The sequence below is a fragment of the Balaenoptera physalus genome (assembly GCF_965194825.1).
Source record: "Balaenoptera physalus genome assembly, chromosome: 8".
In the NCBI taxonomy this organism is placed as follows: domain Eukaryota; kingdom Metazoa; phylum Chordata; class Mammalia; order Artiodactyla; family Balaenopteridae; genus Balaenoptera; species Balaenoptera physalus.
Window position 1 is genome coordinate 69,940,889 of NC_138887.1, and position 21,034 is coordinate 69,961,922.

The 21,034-nt window shown below is 35.5% G+C and overlaps 1 protein-coding gene across 8 annotated transcripts in view; it reads left to right on the forward strand.

The window, feature by feature from the left end:
* LOC309665527 (uncharacterized protein) overlaps positions 1-21,034 on the forward strand; it is a 714,473-nt gene that overhangs the window by 472,134 nt on the left and 221,305 nt on the right. The gene's annotated exons all lie outside the window — the stretch shown is intronic.

Sequence of the window (21,034 nt, forward strand, 5' to 3'; positions counted from 1 at the left end):
TCTCAAAGTGAGTTACTTTGTTCAGCTTACCCTCAATAGTACAGCTGAGTACAATGTGACCTCTCTCATTGAACAAGCAGAAATCTATGGATTTAATGTCTCATGGTCTGCTTTACTATGAGGTCTGCTTTTTCTTGCTCACTTGGGTGTACTTAGTTTACTGTGGATTTTCTCATATTCGCTTAAACTTTATCTGGCAACATGTAGGGCTTTGGAAGGTGTGGCACAGAATTCCCACATTTAATCCTCAAATTGTCCACTTAAAAAAAAAATTTTTATTTATTTATTTATTTGGCTGCATTGGGTCTCTGTTGCTGCACGCAGACTTTCTCTAGTTGTGGCAAGCAGGGGCTACTTGTCATTGTGGTGCACAGGCTTTTCTTTGTGGTGGCTTCTCTTGTTGCAGAGCACGGACTCTAGGCTCACAGGCTTCAGTAGTTGTGGCACGTGGGCTTAGTAGTTGTGGCTCACGGGCTCTAGAGCACAGGCTCAGTAGTTGCTGTGCATGGGCTTAGTTGCTCTGCGGCATGTGGGATCTTCCCTGACCAGGGCTCGAACCCGTGTCCCCTGCATTGGCAGGTAGATTCTTAACCACTGTGCCACCAGGGAAGTCCCTCAAATTGCCCACTTCTTTAGGATTGGCCAAGGAGCAATATTGTTGTAAGTGACCCAGTAGGGTGTAGGCCAGTGGCCGTGAGCTGACATGTTGGAATTGTATAGTAGATGTCCAAGTAAACCATGACCCTTGTTCCCAGAGATGATGCAAATTGCCCCACTCTTATTGCTGGGGTAGGTAAGCCAGCTCACCTGGTCTAGGTCAGCCTAGAAGGCCTTTTCTAGATGATGCTACAGGATCCGTAGGTATCTAGTAAAGTGGTTCTCCTTAACACAGTATGCGCTCTATGGGCCTCGTACTAAAAAATGCTGATTCAAAAGAGCTGAGGTGGAGCCTGAGAATTTTTGTTTTTAAACAGCCCTCTTCTTGACTGTGCAGCTCAGCCAAGTGAACTACTGATTGTGTATTTAATTGGGACACTATTTGTCTCAGGTGGGTTATGTTTTGTATATCTGAGAGACTCCCATGGATTGAAATAGATTTTAGTGGCCCCTGCTCCACACTGAGAAGAGTTTACTTCGTTGCAAATTCAGTCACCCATCCAGTGCTCCAGTTTTATTAATGCAGCCCTACTAAGTGTTGGGTAAGCCTCTAGGAATGGGAACTGTGTGACATCTCAGACCATCCTCTTCAAATTTGACTCTTTCCTTATGATGAATTATATTACTCTTTTGTTTATACATGTTTGTCTTTTTATCTCTCAGTTCTTTACAAAAGTAGTTGTGCAGAAAGCTGTTGAATAATTGTTTATTTAATGGAATTGAATAACATTGAAGGTAAGCGGAGGGGGGAGAAAAGTGCTTCAGTTTTCTATGCTTTGTTATTATCTTTATTGTTTTTGTTGCAATGGTAAATGGGATTGTTTCCTTAATTTCTCTTTCTGATCTTTCATTGGTAGTGTATAAGAATGCAAGAGATTTCTGTGTATTAATTTTCTATCCTGTAACTTTACTAAATTCATTGATTAGCTCTAGTAGATTTCTGGTGGCATCTTTAGGATTTTGTCTTGTCATCTGCAAACAGTGACAGTTTTACTTCTTCTTTTTCGATTTGAATTCCTTTTATTTCTTTTTCTTCTCAGATTGTGTGGCTAGGACTTCCAAAACTATGTTGAATGATAGTGGCGAGAGTGGACATCCTTGTCTTATTCCTGATCTTAGAGGAAATGCTTTCAGTTTTTCACCATTGAGAATGATGTTTGCTGTGGGTTTGTCGTATATGCCCTTTATTATGTTGAGGCAGGTTCCCTCTATGCCCACTTTCTGGAGAGTTTTTATCATAAATGTGTGTTGCATTTTGTCAAAAGCTTTTTCTGCATCTATTGAGATGATCATATGGTTTTATCCTTCAATTTGTTAATATGGTTTATCACATTGATTGATTTGTGTATATTGAAGAATCCTTCAGTACATACAAATTGAAGTGGGGTAAATCACACTTGATCATGGTGTATGATCCTTTTAATGTGCTGTTGGATTCTGTTTGCTAGTATTTTGTTGAGGTTTTTTGCGTCTATGTTCATCAGTGATATTGGTCTGTAATTTTCTTTTTTTGTGATATCTTTGTCTGATTTTGGTATCAGGGTGATGGTGGCCTCATAGAATGAGCTTGAGAATATTCCTCCCTCTACAATTTTCTGGAAGAGTTTGAGAAGGATAGGTGTTAGCTCTTTAAATGCTTGATAGAATTCGCCTGTGAAGCCATCTGGTCCTGGACTTCTGTTTTTTGGAAGATTAATGTTATTAATATAATGATTCTCATTCTTCCTCTGTAAATGTTTTATATGTTAGGCTGTTGCATAATACTATCTCAGACCTTGGCCTTTTCAAAGCAGAGGTAGAGTCAGTAAGGAGATTGTTATAGGAAAGAGAAGCCAGTCATCAAGTTTATTTTCACTTGACCAGGATATAAATACAGATCTCCACAGTTGAAAGAATTGTTTCTATTGAGTTATCTGGCCCCTTTTATTATGGCAATTAATAAATCTCAAAATAATTTCATTCTCAAGCTTATTTTAGATACCTATCTCCAGTGGGTACCTTATGGAACACTCACTTTCTGGGGCCTGGAAGGGGTACTGGCAGACACAGAATAGAGTTCTGACTTTTTCAGTAGCCCTGTTGCCTATACATTTTATCTTCTCCATTTAAAAATCATGCAATGTGATACCGTAGGCCCCAAAATCATCTTGAAGAACATCAGGTTTGCTTTTTTAAAGCCTTAATTAGTAGACACGCTGACAGATTTTATTCTTTTAGTATTGGTGGTCAATAAAATCTCTACTGTGGTTGGAACACATAGTGTTTTTGAACCTTCTGATATCTTTGATCTAAAGAATACTATTTCACATAATAAAATAATTATTCTTTCCTTTTTAAGAAGAATGCTATAATTGCAAGATATTCTGTTTGGTTTGCTTTACAAATAGAAAGCATTCTCAAATAAATTAAAATCTAAACTAGTTCAATATCAGATATTGGCAAATAGAAGTAACAGTGCAGCAAATGGCTCCTATAGCCAGAAGTTAATACAAAAATGATAAAGCAGTACTGCTTCTGTCAGGAAATCCAGTCAACACTTAGGTCATATCATTCCTATGGCCAAATAATATTATAATTGTCTCTGGGTTAATAGAGAAGGAATTTCATAACAGCTTTGAAAAGTAATATATAATTGCCCAAAACAATTTTAGCAAAAGACTTTCTGTGCCATGATGACATTTAGTACATTTTGAACTGGACTCATGAGATCAACACAAAGTTTCCTAGAAGTGATGTTTTTTCATTCTCTTTGTATTGTCTTTAGGGGCATATGATGCCATTCCTATGTTCAATGGTTGATTGTATTTTTTAAGTGTGAAGAAATAATCTCTTCCTATTCCCACCCTTCAAGTGGGTCGATGGCAAGGCCCCTTTAAGTAGTCTTTGAAAATATTACTTGAATAGAACATTTGGATATTTCTAGTTTACATTAATATAATATACCAAGACATGAAAACAAATTTAACCACTGAGACAAATTTTATAATGTAGAGAGGGAGAGACAACCTTATAATGCAGTCAGGTGACACTGAGTACTTCAAAATATACCCCTGTTGGATTTAGCCAGGTTGCCTCTCTACAGTTTGTCTTGTAGACTATATTGGGTATGTCTTAAACTTTTGTACAGTACACAGAAAGTAGCGAATTCAAACAGATATATTCATATTTGGTATTCTTTGTTTGACACTTATCAGAAACACTAAAATTCCCCCGTACCTTGTTAACTCAAAAATGACAAAATTGACTCTAATCATCTTTGCTTCTGTGGGCTCGATGATAATGGTAAGCAAATACTGTACAGTTATTTACACTGCATTGACTTCCAAATTAGAGTGGAAGGGATGAAATATACCATTATCCAAATATAAAAAATGATCTAGTAGCATAATGTAACTTTCTTTTAAAAATTATAATCTTTGCATCACCATAAAAATCCACTTCCAAGGTGCCATTATCTTTGAATCACCAGCCCGGTGCCATCAGAGACGCTGAGAACACAGCCGGCCTAATTGTCATTTTTCCTGCACAATGAGTTGATAAAACAATGGAACGTAGTTCTTTCCGTTGCTCCTGCTGCAGGGCTCTGGTGTTTGGCAATAAAGCCTGCACGCTGAGAGGGTTGGTAAGTCGATGTACTGCATCCACCAGATGTGATGCTCGTTGTGCTCGACTTTTCAGCCAAATCTGAAAGATTATTCGTAGGAAATTAGATAGTAAATGCAGATAGGATTTTTAATATTCCTGCTGTCCACATTTTTCCAGTTGTATAAATGAGATAACTAAGCTTGGGAGGGATGAGCCCTTACTCATCATCATATAGAAAACTCTGAAAATAAGAGCGGAAGAAATCATTTCTGCCCTCTGAGCATCCCTGAGGAGAGTAAGGCAAGTGCAAATGGATTTGAAAATGGCTCTCGCTACCCCATGCTGGCAGCGTAATTGCTTTGATAGTACTCTTTCAGAACTGTCAGCCACAAGAATGATATCTAGGAATTGTGCCCTATCTTCTCAAATTCCTAGTGTATTTTTTAACTGTGCTGCGGTCCAGGGAGAAGTAATCCAAAAGCCTGGTGGTGGCTGCAGGATCGACCTCCATCTTTGTTTTACACTTTGCAAATCCTTTCCTGCTTCGGTCCTGCATTAGTGCCCCGTCATACTTAGATTTCTTTTTTGTTTGTTTATTTTATTTATGTTTTTATACAGCAGGTTCTTATTAGTCATCCATTTTATACACATCAGTGTATACATGTCAATCCCAATCTCCCAGTTCATCACACCACCACCACCCCCCTCCCCGCTTTCCCCCCTTGGTGTCCATACGTTTGTTCTCTACATCTGTGTCTCTGTTTCTGCCTTGCAAACCAGTTCATCTGTACCATTTTTCTAGATTCCACATATATGTGTTAATATATGATATTTGTCTTTCTCTTTCTGACTTACTTCACTCTGTATGACAGTCTCTAGGTCCATCCACATCTCTACAAATGATCCAATTTCATTCCTTTCTATGGCTGAGTAATATCCATTGTATATATGTACCACATCTTCTTTATCCATTCCTCTGTCAATGGGCATTTAGGTTGCTTTCATGACCTGGCTATTGTAAATAGTGCTGCATGCATTGGGGTGCATGTGTCTTTTTGAATTATGGTTTTCTCTGGGTATATGCCCAGTAGTGGGATTGTTGGGTCATATGGTAATTCTATTTTTAGTTTTCTAAGGAACCTCCATACTGTTCTCCATAGTGGCTGTATCAATTTACATTCCCACCAACAGTGCAAGAGGGTTCTCTTTTCTCCACACCGTCTCCAGCATTTGTTGTTTGTAGATTTTCTGATGATGCCCATTCTAACTGGTGTGAGGCGATACCTCATTGTAGTTTTGATTTGCATTTCTCTAATAATTAGTGATGTTGAGCAGCTTTTCATGTGCCTCTTGTCCATCTGTATGTCTTCTTTAGAGAAATGTCTATTTAGGTCTTCTGTGCATTTTTTGATTGGGTTGTTTGTTTTTTTAATATTGAGCTGCATGTGCTGTTTATATGTTTTGGAGATTAATCCTTTGTCCAATTGATTCACTTGCAAATATTTTCTCCCATTCTGAGGGTTGTCTTTTCGTCCTGTTTATGGTTTCCTTTGCTTGGCAAAAGCTTTTAAGTTTCATCAGGTCCCATTTGTTTATTTGTGTTTTTATTTCCATTACTCTAGGAGGTGGATCAAAAATGATCTTGCTGTAATTTATGTCAAAAAGTGTTCTTCCTGTGTTTTCCTCTAAGAGTTTTATAGTGTCTGGCCTTACATTTAGACCTTTAATCCATTTTGAGTTTATTTTTGTGTATGGTCTTAGGGAGGGTTCTAATTTTATTCTTTTACATGTAGCTGCCCAGTTTTCCCAGCACCACTTATTGAAGAGACTGTCTTTTCTCCCTTGTATACCTTAGATTTCTGATGGAAGTAGTGGGCAAACATTTTCCAGACTCAACAAGACTATATCATGTAGTCCTTATCCACATTAACTCTGTTGGGTTCTTAAAAAGATACAGCCTTATTGAGTTCTACTGTCTCTCTTACAGGGTTCAGGGAAGTGTTGAATTATAATTTTAGTGTCAAATTTATTCTAACACAGTTTATGACATTTTACAAACTTCTAAGTTATTCTAATTATGTTCAACATCCATGGCTCTATTATCTGAATGGTTGTATTCATGTACTGAATATATCATTTGATAGTACATTGTTCCTTTTAAGACCCTCTTCTTGAAATTCATTGTTACATATATTTTTTCCTTTTTCTTTCTTTCCTTTTTTATTTTTTTGCCATTCTCATAGCCTATTTATTTCCCTTAACAAATTAAAGGTTTAGAAATGTAACCCAAATCCATTTTGGGGCAAGAGTGGTAGTTTGTTCTGCAGTATTCATACTCCTTCTATTCTAAGGCAGTAGGAACCTCAATTTTTAGGTAGGTACATAATTGCCCAGAAAAAGGACTCTATTTCCCAGCCTCCTTTACATCGAGGTGTGAGCATGTGACTAAATCTTTACTAATGAGGTATAAGCAGAAGTGTTCTTTAGTGGTTTCTAGGACATTACTTTAAAAATAGTAAGGTTATGTCCTTTCTTCACTCGATGTCTCTTCATTTATCCTGTTGCCTGGTAAGCAGATGGGAGTAGAATTAGCCATTTGGAACCACATAGATTAGGTCCTAAGGGATGGTTAGCCATCGAACTTAAAGCAGCTTGGTTCCCTCCAGATTTGGGGAAACAAAGTACCACCTCAAGACTGTCCACCTCTCGTAGATTCCATGGTGGTGTCTGTATGACTCCTGAGCTCTGTACGGTAGAGGACTGAAATTGAAACTGGAATTGGGATATACCTTCTTCTTCTTCTAGATAGAGAGAAAATAGTATTAGAAACCAGGGGATCAGGATAGCTAGAGATACAGAATGTGAAAACAACTCAGACATTTTCTGGACCTGACTGGATTGTAGAAGGAAGATGTTCTGGTCTTGTTTTAGAAAGTAGTATGAGAAGACGATGAATTTCAAATACTTCATTTTATGGTTTGATCAGTTAGGCTACAAAAAAAAGAGTTGTAGCACTTGTGGTGTCCTAAAATATATTTTATGCAATAAATAGTTAATCAAAATTTTCATTTGATGGAATGATTCTGTTTATTCTATTTTTCTTGATGACATTCTTCTTGGAAACGACCTCTACCATTCTAATTGCTTTTTAGATTGGCTGTACAACTGTAATCTGATATATTTTTTTAATGTACTATTACATTTGCACTTTTTTTTTTTTTCCTGGTATCTCATGTCTTTTTTTCCTCTGTTTTTCTTTTGTTAGGGTACTTACTTGAATAATAAAAGAAAGAACACCTGAGAGGTAAACTTTTTTGATTCTTTTGATGTCTGAAAATATCTTCATTTTCTCTTTATACTAGATTCATAGTTTGCCTAAATATAGAATATATAATTATATGACCAAAATAATTTTTCCTCAAAATTCTGATACTATTTCACCATCCTATAACGTCCAATAAAGTTGAAAAGAAGGTTGTGCTATTCTCATTTTTAATCCTTTGTAAATCATCTCTCTGTCCCCTTTCCTTTCTCCAGAAGTTTTACTATCTTCTTATCCTGACTATCCTTACATTTCATGACGAAGTGTCTAGTTGGATTCATTCTTCATTTATTCTACTCAGTTCTAGGTAATAGTTTTTAATTCCTTTATTATTTATTTATTTTCTGAGTTCTTTCATTTATTGAAGTATAGTTGATTTACAGTAATAGTTCTGATGTAAGGCATAATGATTCAGTATTTTTGCAGTTTGTACTCCATTAAAAGTTATCACAAGGTAATGGCTGTAATTCCCCATGTTATACAATATATCCTTGTTGCTTATCTATTTTATACACAGTTGTTTGTATCTCTTAATCCCATACCCCTAAAGTGCCCCTCCCACTCCCATCTCCCCACTGGTAACCACTAGTTTGTCTCTTATATCTGTGAGTCCATTTCTGTTTTGCTGTGTATGTTCATTTGTATTATTTTTCAGATTCCACAAATAAGTGATATCATACAGTATCTGTCTTTATCTGACTTACTTCACTAAGTATAGTATTCTCTAGGTTGATCCACTTTGCTGCAAGTGGCAGAATTTCATTCTTTTTCATGGCTAAGTAATAGTCCACTGTGTGTGTGTGTGTGTGTGTGTGTGTGTGTGTGTGTGTGTGTGTGTGTGTGTGTACACACATATATACGCACAAACGTAGCCCAAATCTTTATCCATTTGCCTGTTGATGGACACTTGGGTTGCTTCCCTACCTTGGCTGTTGTAAATAGTGCTGCTATAAACATTGGGATGCATGTATCTTTTCAGATTGGTGTGTTTGTTTTTTCTGGATATGTACTGGGGAGTGGAATTGCACTGATTTATAGTCTCACCAACAATGAACAATGGTTCCCTTTTCTCCACAGCCTTGCCTACATTTGTTATTGGTAGACTTTTTGATGTTAGCCATTCTGACTGTTGTGAGGTGATATCTCACTGTTTTCATCTGCATTTCTTTGATAATTAGTGGTGTTGAGCATATTTTCATGTGCCTGTTAGCCATCTGTGTGTCTTCTTTGGAAAAATGTCTATTCAGGTCTTCTGCCCACTTTTTTTTTTTTTTTTTAATGATCCTTTTAATGTATTGTTGGATTCTGTTTGCTAGTATTTTGTTGAGGATTTTTGCATCTATATTCATCAGTGATATTGGTCTGTAATTTTCTTTTTTTTGTAGTGTCTTTGTCTGGTTTTGGTATCAGGGTGATGGTGGCCTCATAGAATGAGTTTGGGAGTGTTCCTTCCTCTGCAATTTTTTGGAAGAGTTTGAGAAGGATGGTGTTAGCTCTTCTCTAAATGTTTGATAGAATTCACCTGTGAAGCCATCTGGTCCTGGACTTCTGTTTGTTGGAAGATTTTTAATCACAGTTTCAATTTCATTCATTGTGATTGGTCTGTTCATATTTTCTGTTTCTTCCTGGTTCAGTCTTGGAAGGTTATACCTTTCTAAGAATTTGTCCATTTCTTCCAGGTTGTCCATTTTATTGGCATAGAGTTGCTTGTACTAGTCTCTTAGGATGTTTTGTATTTCTGCGGTGTCTGTTGTAACTTCTCCTTTTTCATTTCTAGTTTTATTGATTTGAGTCCTCTACCTGTTTTTCTTGATGAGTCTGGCTAATGGCTTATCAATTTTGTTTATCTTCTCAAAGAACCAGCTTTTAGTTTTATTGATCTTTGCTATTGTTTTCTTTGTTTCTATTTCATTTATTTCTGCTCTGATCTTTATGATTTCTTTCCTTCTGCTAACTTTGGGTTCTGTTTGTTCTTCTTTCTCTAGTTCCTTTAGGTGTAAGGTTAGATTGTTTACTTGAGATTTTTCTTGTTTCTTGAGGTAGGCTTGTATAGCTATAAACTTCCCTCTTAGAACTGCTTTCGCTGCATCCCATAGGTTTTGAGTCGTCGTGTTTTCATTGTCATTTGTCTCTAGGTATTTTTTTATTTCCTCTTTGATTTCTTAAGTGATCTCTTGGTTATTTAGTAATGTATTGTTTAGCCTCCATGTGTTTGTCTTTTTTACGTTTTTTTCCCTGTAATTCATTTCTAATCTCATAGCGTTGTGGTCAGAAAAGATGCTTGATATGATTTCAATTTTCTTAAATTTACTGAGGCTTCATTTGTGACCCAAGATGTGATCTATCCTGGAGAATGTTCCATGCGCACTTGAGAAGAACGTGTAATCTGCTGTTTTTGGATGGAATGTCCTATAAATATCAATTAAATCTATCTGGTCGACTGTGTCATTTAAAGCTTCTGTTTCCTTATTTATTTTCATTTTGGATGATCTGTCCATTGGTGTAAGTGAGGTGTTAAAGTCCCCCACTATGATTGTGTTACTGTCAATTTCCTCTTTTATAGCTGTTAGCAGTTGCCTTATGTATTGAGGTGCTCCTATGTTGGGTGCATATATATTTATAATTGTTATATCTTCTTCTTGGATTGATCCCTCAATCATTATGTAGTGTCCTTCCTTGTCTCTTGTAACATTCTTTATTTTAAAGTCCATTTTATCTGATATGAGTATAGCTACTCCAGCTTTCTTTTGATTTCCATTTGCATGGAATATCTTTTTCCATCCCCTCACTTTCAGTCTGTATGTGTCCCTAGGTCTAAAGTGGGTCTCTTGTAGACAGCATATATACGGGTCTTGTTTTTGTATCCATTCAGCCAGTCTATGTCTTTTGGTTGGGGCATTTAATCCATTCACGTTTAAGGTAATTATCGATATGTATGTTCCTATGACCATTTTCTTAATTGTTTTGGGTTTGTTTTTGTAGGTCCTTTTCTTCTCTTGTGTTTCCCACTTAGAGAAATTCCTTTAGCATTTGTTGTAGAGCTGGTTTGGTGGTGCTGAATTCTCTTAGCTTTTGCTTGTCTGTAAAGCTTTTGATTTCTCCATCAAATCTAAATGAGATCCTTGCCGGGTAGAGTAATCTTGGTTGTAGGTTCTTCCCTTTCATCACTTTAAGTATATCCTGCCACTCCCTTCTGGCTTGCAGAGTTTCGGCTGAGAAATCAGCTGTTAACCTTATGGGAGTTCCCTTGTATGTTATTTGTCGTTTTTCCCTTGCTGCTTTCAATAATTTTTCTTTGTCTTTAATTTTTGCCACTTTGATTACTATGTGTCTCGGTGTGTTTCTCCTTGGGTTTATTCTGTATGGGACTTTGCGCTTCCTGGACTTGGGTGGCTATTTCCTTTCCCATGTTAGGGAAGTTTTCGACTATAATCTCTTCAAATATTTTCTCTGGTCCTTTCTCTCTCTCTTCTCCTTCTGGGACCCCTATAATGCGAATGTTGTTGCGTTTAATGTTGTCCCAGAGGTCTCTTAGGGTGTCTTCATTTCTTTTCATTCTTTTTTCTTTAGTCTGTTCCGCAGCAGTGAATTCCACCATTCTGTCTTCCAGGGCACTTATCCGTTCTTCTGCCTCAGTTATTCTGCTATTGATTCCTTCTAGTGTAGGTTTCATTTCAGTTATTGTATTGGTCATCTCTGTTTGTTTGTTCTTTAATTCTTCTAGGTCTTTGTTAATCATTTCTTGCATCTTCTCAATCTTTGCCTCCATTCTTATTCCGAGGTCCTGGATCATCTTCACTATCATTATTCTGAATTCTTTTTCTGGAAGGTTGCCTATCTCCACTTCATTTAGTTGTTTTTCTGGGGTTTTTTCTTGTTCCTTCATCTGGTACATAGCCCTCTGCCTTTTCATCTTCTCTATCTTTCTGTAACTTTGGTTTTTGGTCCACAGGCTGCAGGATTGTAGTTTTTCTTGCTTCTGTTGTCTGCCCTCTGGTGGTTGAGGCTATCTAAGAGGCTCAATGGGAGGCTCTGGTCCTGCCCACTTTTTGATTTTTTTTTTTTTTTGATATTTAGCCTTATGAGCTGTTTGTATATTTTGGATATTAACCACTTATTGGTCATAAAATTTGTAAATTATTTCTCCCATTCCATGTTTTGTTTTTGTTTTGTCTGTGGTTTCCTTTGCAAAAGCTTTTAAGTTGAATTGGATTCCTTTTTTTTTTTTTCATTTTTGCTTTCTTTCTTTTGCCTAGGACACAGATCCAAAAAAATACTGCTACAATTTGCATCTAGGAATGTTCTCTTCTAGGATTTTCATGAATACCATTCTTATATTTAGGTCTTTAATCCGTTTTGAGTTTATTTTTGTAAATCGTGTAAGGAAATGTTCTAATCTCATTCTTTTACATATAGCTTTCCAGTTTTCCCAGCACCACTTGTTGAAGAGACTCTTTCTCCATTGTATATGGTTGCCTCCTTTGTCATAGATTAATTGACTGTAGATGCGTAGGTTTATTTCAGGGCTCTCTATTCTATTTCATTGATCTGTGTCTGTTTTTGTGCCAAGACCATGCTATTTTAATAACTATAGCTTTGTAGTATAGTCTGAAGTCTGAGCAGGGTATACCTCCAGCTTTGTTCTTTTTTCTCAAGATTGCTTTGACAATTTGGGTTCTTTTGTGCTTCCATATTTATGTTCTCACCCTGTGAAAAATGTCCTGGGTATTTTGATAGGGATTACATTAAATCTGTAGATTGCTTTGGGTAGTATGGCCATTTTAACAATATTAATCCTTTCAATCCAAAATATCTTTCCATTTTTTTGTATCATCTTCAACTTCCTTTATCAATTTTTTATAGTTTTCAGAGTGTAGGTCTTTCACCTCACTGGTTAAGTTTACTCTTAGGTGTTTTATTCTTTTTGATGCAATTCTAAATGGAATTTTTTTTTTACTTTCTCTTTCTGATAGTTCATTATTAATGTTAAGAAATGAAACAGATTTCTGTATATTAATCTTGTATCCTGAAACTTTGCTGAATTCATTTATTAGTTCTAATAGTTTTGCAGTGGAGACTTTAGGGTTTTCTATATAAAGTATCATATCATTTGAAAATAGTGACAGTTTTACTTCTTCCCTTCCAATTTGGATGCCCTTTATTTTTATTTTTTCATGCCTGATTTCTTTGGCTAGGACTTCCAATACTATGTTAAATAGAAGCAGTGAGAGTGGGCATCCTTGTCTTGTTCCTGAATTTAGAAAAAAGGCTTTCAGCTTTTCACCATTAAGGATGATATTAGCTCTGGGTTTGTCATAAATGGACTTTATTATGTTGATATATGTTCTCTCTATACACACTTTGATGAGAGTTTTATCATGAGTAGGTGTTGAATTTTGTCAAATGCTTTTTCTGCGTCTATTGAGATAATCCTGTGATTTTTATCCTTCTCTTTGTTAATGTAGTTTATCACATTGATTGATTTAGGAGCTTGGACCATCCTTGTGTCCCTGGAAGAAATCCAAATTGAGCATTGTGTATATGAGCCTTTTTTATGTATTGTTGGATTTGGTTTGCTAATATTGGTTGAAGATTTTTGTATCTATAGTCATCAAAGATATTGCCTATAATTTTCTTTTTTGGTAGTGTCTTTGTCTGGTTTTGGTATCAGGGTAATGGTGGCCTCATAGAATGAATTTGGGAGTGTTCCATCAAATTTAATTTTTTGGAATAGTTTGAAAAGGATAGTTCTTCTTTATATGCTTGGTAGAGTTCCCCTGTGAAGCCAAACTGTCTTGGATTTTGTTTGCTGGGAGTTTTTTTTTTTTTTTTAATAAATTTATTTATTTTTATTTATTTATTTTTGGCTGTGTTGGGTCTTCGTTTCTCTGCGAGGGCTTTCCCTAGTTGTGGCAAGCGGGGGCCACTCTTCATCGCGGTGCACGGGCCTCTCACTGTCACAGCCTCCCTTGTTGCGGAGCACAGGCTACAGATGTGCAGGCTCAGTAATTGTGGCTCACGGGCCTAGTTGCTCCGTGTCATGTGGGATCTTCCCAGACCAGGGCTCGAACCTGTGTGCCCTGCATTGGCAGGCAGATTCTCAACCACTGCGCCACCAGGGAAGCCCCCTGGGAGTTTTTAAAAAATTTCTTTTAACAAATTCAGTTTCACTGCTAGTGATCGGTCTATTCAAATTGTCTGTTTCTTCTTGATTCAGTTTTGGCAGTTTGTATGTTTCTAGAAATTTGTCTATTTTGTCTAGGTTGTCCAGTTTGTTGGTATATAACTGTTTGTAGTATTCTCTTATGATTTTTTGTATCTCTGTGGTATTAGTTGGTATGGCTCCTCTTTCATTTCTTACTTTGTTTATTTAGGTCCTCTCTATTTACTTCTTAGTGAGCCTGGCTAAAGGTTTGTCAGTTTTGTTTATCTTTTCAAAAACCAGTTCTGGATTTCATTGATCTTCTCTTTTTTTTTTTTTAATCTCTATTTTAGTTATTTCTTGTTCTTTAATATTTCCTTCCTTTTACTGGCTTTGGCTTTCCTTGTTCTTCTTTTTCTAATTCCTTTAGGTGGTAGGTTAGGTTGTTTATTTGAGATTTTTGTTGAGGAAGACTTGTATCACTATAAACTTCCCTCTTACAACTGCTTTTGCTGCATCTCATAGATTTGGGAGCATTGTGTTTCCATCTTCATTTGTCTCAAGGTATTTTCTGATTTCGTATTTGATTTCTTCATTGTTCCATTTGATTTTTAGTAGCATACTGTTCAGTATCTGTGTTTGTTTTTTTCCCATTTTTCTTTCTGAAATTGATATCTAGTTTCATATCACTGTGGTTGGAAAAAATGCTTGATATAATTTCTGTCCTCTTAAATTTGTTGAGACTTGTTTTGTGGCCCAGCATGTCATCTATCCTGGAGAACATTTCATGTACACTTGAAAATAATGTGTTTTCTGCTGTTTTTAGGCTGTAACGTCCTGTAAGTATCTATTAAGTCCAACTGGTCTGGTGTATCATTTAAGACCACTATTTCCTTATGATTTTCTATCTGGATTATCTGTCCACTGATATAAATGGGGTGTTAAAATCCCCTACTATTATGGTATTCTTGTAAATTTCTCTTTTTATATCTGTTAGCATTTGCTTTATATGTTTAGGTGCTCCTTTATTGGGTGCATATATGTTAATGAGTGTAAAATCCTCTTCTTGTATTGATCCCCTTATCATATCATGCCCTTCCTTGCTTTTCTTGTAGCCTTTGTTTTAAAGTCTACTTTGTCTGAAAGGAGTAATGCTACCCCGACTTTCTTGTTGTTTTGATTTACATGAAGTATCTTTTTCCATCCTTTCAATTTAAGCTTGTGTGTGTGTCTTTAGCTATGAATTGAATCTCTTGTAGGCAGCATTTTTAAGTGTCTGGTTTTTTAATCCAATCAGCTTCAGTAGTTTTTAATCAAAAACTTCATACTACTCTTCACCTCTAAGAAAATCCCTTCTTTTTCCCTGATTATTTATACCTCTATTTCTCTCTCTCTCTTTTTTGTTTTTTTAAATAGCACTCCTATTAGATCTCCTGGATTGATCTCATAAAAATGTGTCTCATATTTATTTTCTTTTTTTGCTCAGTGGTCTGAGAAAGTTCTGAAATTTTGTTATCCAGGTCAGTACTATTTTTCTCTATAATCCTATATACTCTTAGGTGTTTAAAGTGGTTTTCTGTTGCTTGATTTATTCTCGTTTCCTCTAGTGTGAGTTTAAAAATTGTCTATTTATCATGGTCTGTCTCTTTCATGATGCTATTTTTCTTCATTTATCCTGTGATTATACACAGTCGATTTGTATTTTAGAATAAAGGCATTTATTTGTTATTTCATGTGGGAAGTGGTTATCAGGTCAACTGCCAGGCTTCTTTTGTGGGTGAGTAAAAATACAGTCAGCTATTACTTGGGGGGAAACCCCCAAGTGACCAAAAAGACCTTTGTTTCTATATGCTGAGGATCAGTCTAACCTAGTTGTATCTAGGCAGTTAGTTCTGTTTCTTCAAAGATGAGCCCCATGTTTTCAGACCTGGAATTAAATACCCATTGTCCTTAGTTTGTGTTCTAGGGAGTAGAGAAATAAGGAATTTTTGGCTCCTGATTTCTGCCTGCCTTAAAAGTTGTAAAAAGAATGCCTCAACTCACAAATTTTATTGACTCTACTTCCTACATGTCTCCTAAAATCGTTAACTTCTTTGAATCCTACTGCTATTACCTTAAAATATCTTAAATTATCTACTCTTGTTTTGATTACTTCAACAACCGGTAGTGTCATTGACTAGTGTTTCCTCCTGTTCCCAATATTGCAAATGTGATATTTCTAAAACCAAAACTTGATGATTAATTATTCATCCATTCATAAAATATTTATTGTGTTTATAATGTGAAAGCATTATTCTAGGCATTTGTTTATTGCCCTCAAGGAGCTTACTTTCTAGTGATAATGTTGTGTGATGGTCAAATAATAAACAAGTAGACCAGAAAACATTCTGTCTTACATGAGATGACTCAATGTTTCATGGACATCAGTTATTTTTATATATATTCTTATACAGTTCATGAAATTCTAAACAAAATCTTGAAGGTATTTTCTTACCTTACATTTATTTTCAAAGTTTGTATGTGATTCTACAACTTCTACCAAAATCAACATAGTGATCAATGGAAAAATAAAGGGTATAAACATACTAAATATTCTTATTTATTGTAAGATAAAGTCAGTATTTTAGATCAGTGACACAAAGTTAATTTTTTCTGTGTAAAATAAAAGCACAATGTAGAAGTATGAGGGTTCAGGGAAGAGATTGTAGGATGTACAGAAATGATAAGAGAGATGAACCGATGGACTTAAGTAAGAAGAAAAATAAAAATTTGGAATGTCAGGGAAGTGAAGACCAAATCAGAATAAGCACAAGGAAAAATAGATAACATTGAAAACATAGTAAGAGGAATGAGAAAAAAACAAACAAAAGAAAATAAAAATGAGTTAAAAGGGGCTAGAGACAAAACGATAGAATTGGAATAGAGGCAAACAAGATTCAGTAGATGTGTAAGTGGAAACCCAAGGGGGAGGCAAATAATGGGATAGACAACTATTTAAGCAATTACAGAACAAACCAACCAATCAAACAAACAAACCAAAAAAACCTTTCTAGAAAAGAAATGAACTTGCATCCACAAAATGAAAATATACACTGCTTTTTTGAAACTACATATCTTTGTAAGTTTTCTAGACTTCAAATTTAAAAACATAGACATGAGTTTTATGCATCTTCCTTTTTGCACTTTCCAAGTTTTACATTGATTTTGTATTATTTTTAAACTTAGAAAAAGTTGACTATGGTAAACCAAGACAAATGAGAAAAAGGTTAGTAGCTCTAACATGGATCCAGAGATAAGCTGTGTAAATGTGGTAAAGATTGGTCATAGACTCTGTACCTCTCAGTAGTTGATGCAGAAGAAAAATTATCCTTGACAGTTGTTTTTAAAATGAAAAGTGTAATCCATTAGGAAAATGATTGGTTTTAGAGAGGATTTTTATACAGTATGAACACTATGTGGTAGAGGTATAGTCTTCAACAGTATTTGCATTGCCAGTAAAATGATATAAAGTGAAGTATTGCTCTGTAACAGCATTTCTTTGAGCAGCTCTCTGATGGCCTCTCTTAATCCAACGGCAAATAAGAGGACGTAGAGAAAGGATATTTATTTAACTAATAATTTTCCAAAATATTAACTCTTTCAACCACATTTTCTTAGGTATTTGGTAATAAGCTTGCAGGTTTTTGCTAACAAATATGTATACTCTATATATTCCTTGTTTTTAATATACATTTACTTTAGCTGCCTTTGCCGAATCATCTGGCATCATTGTGTGTAATGCTTGACTGGATCCAGGTAGTAGTCCATTCAGACTATCAGTTAATCTCCAATAATTTCTCTAAAACATGAGGTTAGTAACAATGGACCATTTCAGTTTTTACAGATTTTGATGATGTTTAAAATGTTTTGAATTCTTCTGGAAAAAATGGCATATAAATATAATTCAAGATAACTTTTATTCTTGCCATCATCTAAATTTGATAGCCTTGGTACAGGTCTTAAATATACCCAGTCCTCACATGGGACTCATGCATTTTATTTTGTAAGCATTCTAAGTCTTTGCTGATATCCTTACAGTGGAATTTGATTGTCTGGATATACTTCCTCAGTGTGTTTTACAGCATTTTCACTTATCCTTCCTAACAGACACTTTATACATTGCATGGCAGTGTATTATAGTCTTCTAGGGTTAGCTAAGTGCTTTACATACCATTAAATGGTAAGGTTGTATGGGAAGCCCACTGGCATGAACTGTGGAGAGTCAGCAGTTTTGAACTTGGTAAGTCAAGGCTGTGTTTGAGGGCTCTGAGGAGACTAAATATTTTATTCACAGAGTAATTCAGTGTATGTCTGAGGTTTCTTCCAAGAGTATGCCTATCAGGAAAATGCTGAATATATAGTATTAGCAAGACGGAAGCAATTTTAGCTGCATGTATCTCTGCCAAAGTGAGTTGGCCAGCATCCTGTTAAGAAACACTTTAAAAAAGGGAACAATGTAACTCTTCACCTAAAGCTAAAAGCTAAAGACTGAATTCCATATCTTTAAGTACCCACTTTTTTCCAGATTACAGGGTGAGGAATGTTTAGCCATTCCAGTGATTGGATAGACTAGCTATCTAAAATAATTTTAAGTGCTTTGCAATAGCTCTGACTTCCAGGGCAAATCGTATTCATTTTGAAGTTTAAAACATCTCTCTTTGCACCCACGTGAAAACTTTGGTTTGAAAATTTAATTACTGTTATATCTGTTATTAGCTAAACTACTAAAGAATTTGCCTGTAATATATGAAAGTATATTAAGTAAGAAAATAATTATTCTTCTGTTCTCAAGTTCTTGTTACACATTTGGAGACAAGTATTCAATGTCTGTACTTTACAGAGGAGGGGAAAAAAAGGCCTAAAAACTTCTAAAATAAATACTAACTCCTACGAGCCTGAGGTTTTATTCATAGGTAGTTAAGTTTTTATCTGTGGGTTGAAACCATGGCTCAGACTCCACTTGGTTGCACTTTGGAATCCCTAGGGAGCTTTAAAATGTCCTGCTATCTGGATCCCAGACCCAGAGTTTCTGAATTAATTGTTCTGACATATGTCCTTGCCATTCAGTGAATGCTTAGAAGAGGAAGCTATGATTCAGATTCTAGGTGACCCCTTCAACTCTCATGATGACACTCCTACTGTTTGTCATGACATACACAACCCCGTGTTGTGCAGGGTCAAGAGAGAAGGGAAACCAAGAAAAATGTCTTTAACAGTTAAAGTGGGAAGATTTGTCACTCATATGAGCTTTTTCCAAAATAGCTTATTTAAACTATGTTACAGAATCATAGCCTTATACCCATGACTCAGTAGGAAACATGACATCAGTAAAATCTCTGAGGATTCTGTATACCAACAAAATTTGATTGACAATATACAAATCAATGTAAATATTGGGAGATAATCCTCTATGGATCTCTTGTGTGTCTGCATGTCTTGAAATCAGAGGCACTGCCTGTCGTTTTTCAAGACTATGTTCTCCAGGATTTTTTATAGTGAACAGCCTTGGAAGATAGAGTATCTCCCTCTGGAGCAAAGGGCAGGCATACTTACCATCCATTGTAGAAGATACAGGTTCCCCAAGCTCAAGATTTCTCTCCTATAATACAACACACAATATAATACAACGTACAGTATAATACAATATAATATAATACATAATCCACTCTGTATTCAGGCATTTCTCAGGGCCTTTCTGCATCATCCTTGTAGGACTTGGGACAAAAGGAAGTGATACAAATATGCTGATGCTTATGTTTCTTGCTGTGCCGTGAGTAATAAAAGTCCTTTGTCTCTGGCCCAGGAGTCTTATGTCTTCTTCAAGCAGCCATGAATGGTAGCTGTCTAGCTTATTCATTTCCTAGTAAGCAAAATCTCAAACCCTTCACAGTTCTTGCAGGTAACACTGGTGAAATATTTTTAATGACTTAAAAGATTGAGTCAGGGATTATGTCCAGTCATGGTGTCCTTAATGTATCAAGGCTATATAAAATGTTATAACCATGTAAAAAATCAGGGAATACTCTACTCCCTGAGCCCTTTTTGAGGCATCTAGAGACAAAGAGCTCCATTTAACTAGGACATGACTGGGGAACTTGAGCAAAAAGGACTGGTGGTAATCATTCAGCTTATTTAAGTGGAGATCTAAAAATAAAACTAAGGTGAGGACAAGTATTAAGGCCAGTATGTCAGTGCTATAGTAAGATAAGTAGAAACATAAGTAGAAACATACAAGTAAAATTTTTGAGGTAAATAAAAGGATAAAGGGAAGTGTATAATGGACTTATTGATTACTACATAGTAAATACTAGTAAAAGGATATTACCTAAAGTTAGTTAACCCTAGCATTAGATGCCTAATTAGGAAAAGAGAGGACCTTAGGCATTATAAAATGTACAAGTATAAAGATAACTACTAGAGCAGTAATACAAACTTTACTAAATGAGAAAGAACAATAAAAAGCAGAATTAAAAACAAAAAAAACCCCCAAAAAAGTAAATTAAAAACAGTAAATATAACAAAGTGCACACAGTAAATACAGCATAAAATAGGCCAAACAAAGGAATTATATCTACAAATATAAATGGGTTTAACTCACTTATTAAAAGAGAAGGATTTTTAGAATTTTTATTTTATATTGGAGTATAGTTGATTTACAATGTTGTGTTAGTCTCAGGTATACAGCAAAGTGATTTCGTTAGACACATACATGTATCTATTCCTTTTCAGATTCTTTTCCCATATAGGTTATTATAGATTATTGAGTAGAGTTCCCTGTGGTACACAGTAGGTTCTTTTTTGTTTGTCTGTTTTATATATAGCAGTGTGTATATGTTAATCCCATCCTCCTAGTTTATTCCTCCTCCCCCCACCAACATTCCCCTTGGGTAACCATAAGTTTGTTTTCTAAGTCTGTGAGTCTGTTTCTGTTTTGTAAATAAATTCATTTGTATCATTTTTTAGATTCCACATGTAAGTAATATCATGATATTTGTCTTTCTCTGTCTGACTTACTTCACTTAGTATGATAATCTCTAGGTCCATCCATGTTGCTGCAAATGGCATTATTTGATTCTTTTTTATGGCTGAGTAGTATTCCATTGTGTGTGTGTGTGTGTGTGTGTGTACATATAATACATATATATATTACATATACCACATCTTCTTTATCCATTCATCTACTGTTGGACATTTAGGTTGTTTCCATGTCTTGGCTATTATAAATAGTGCTGCAGTGAACATTGGGGTGCATATTGGGGTGTATGAATCTTTTCGAAGTATGGTTTTTC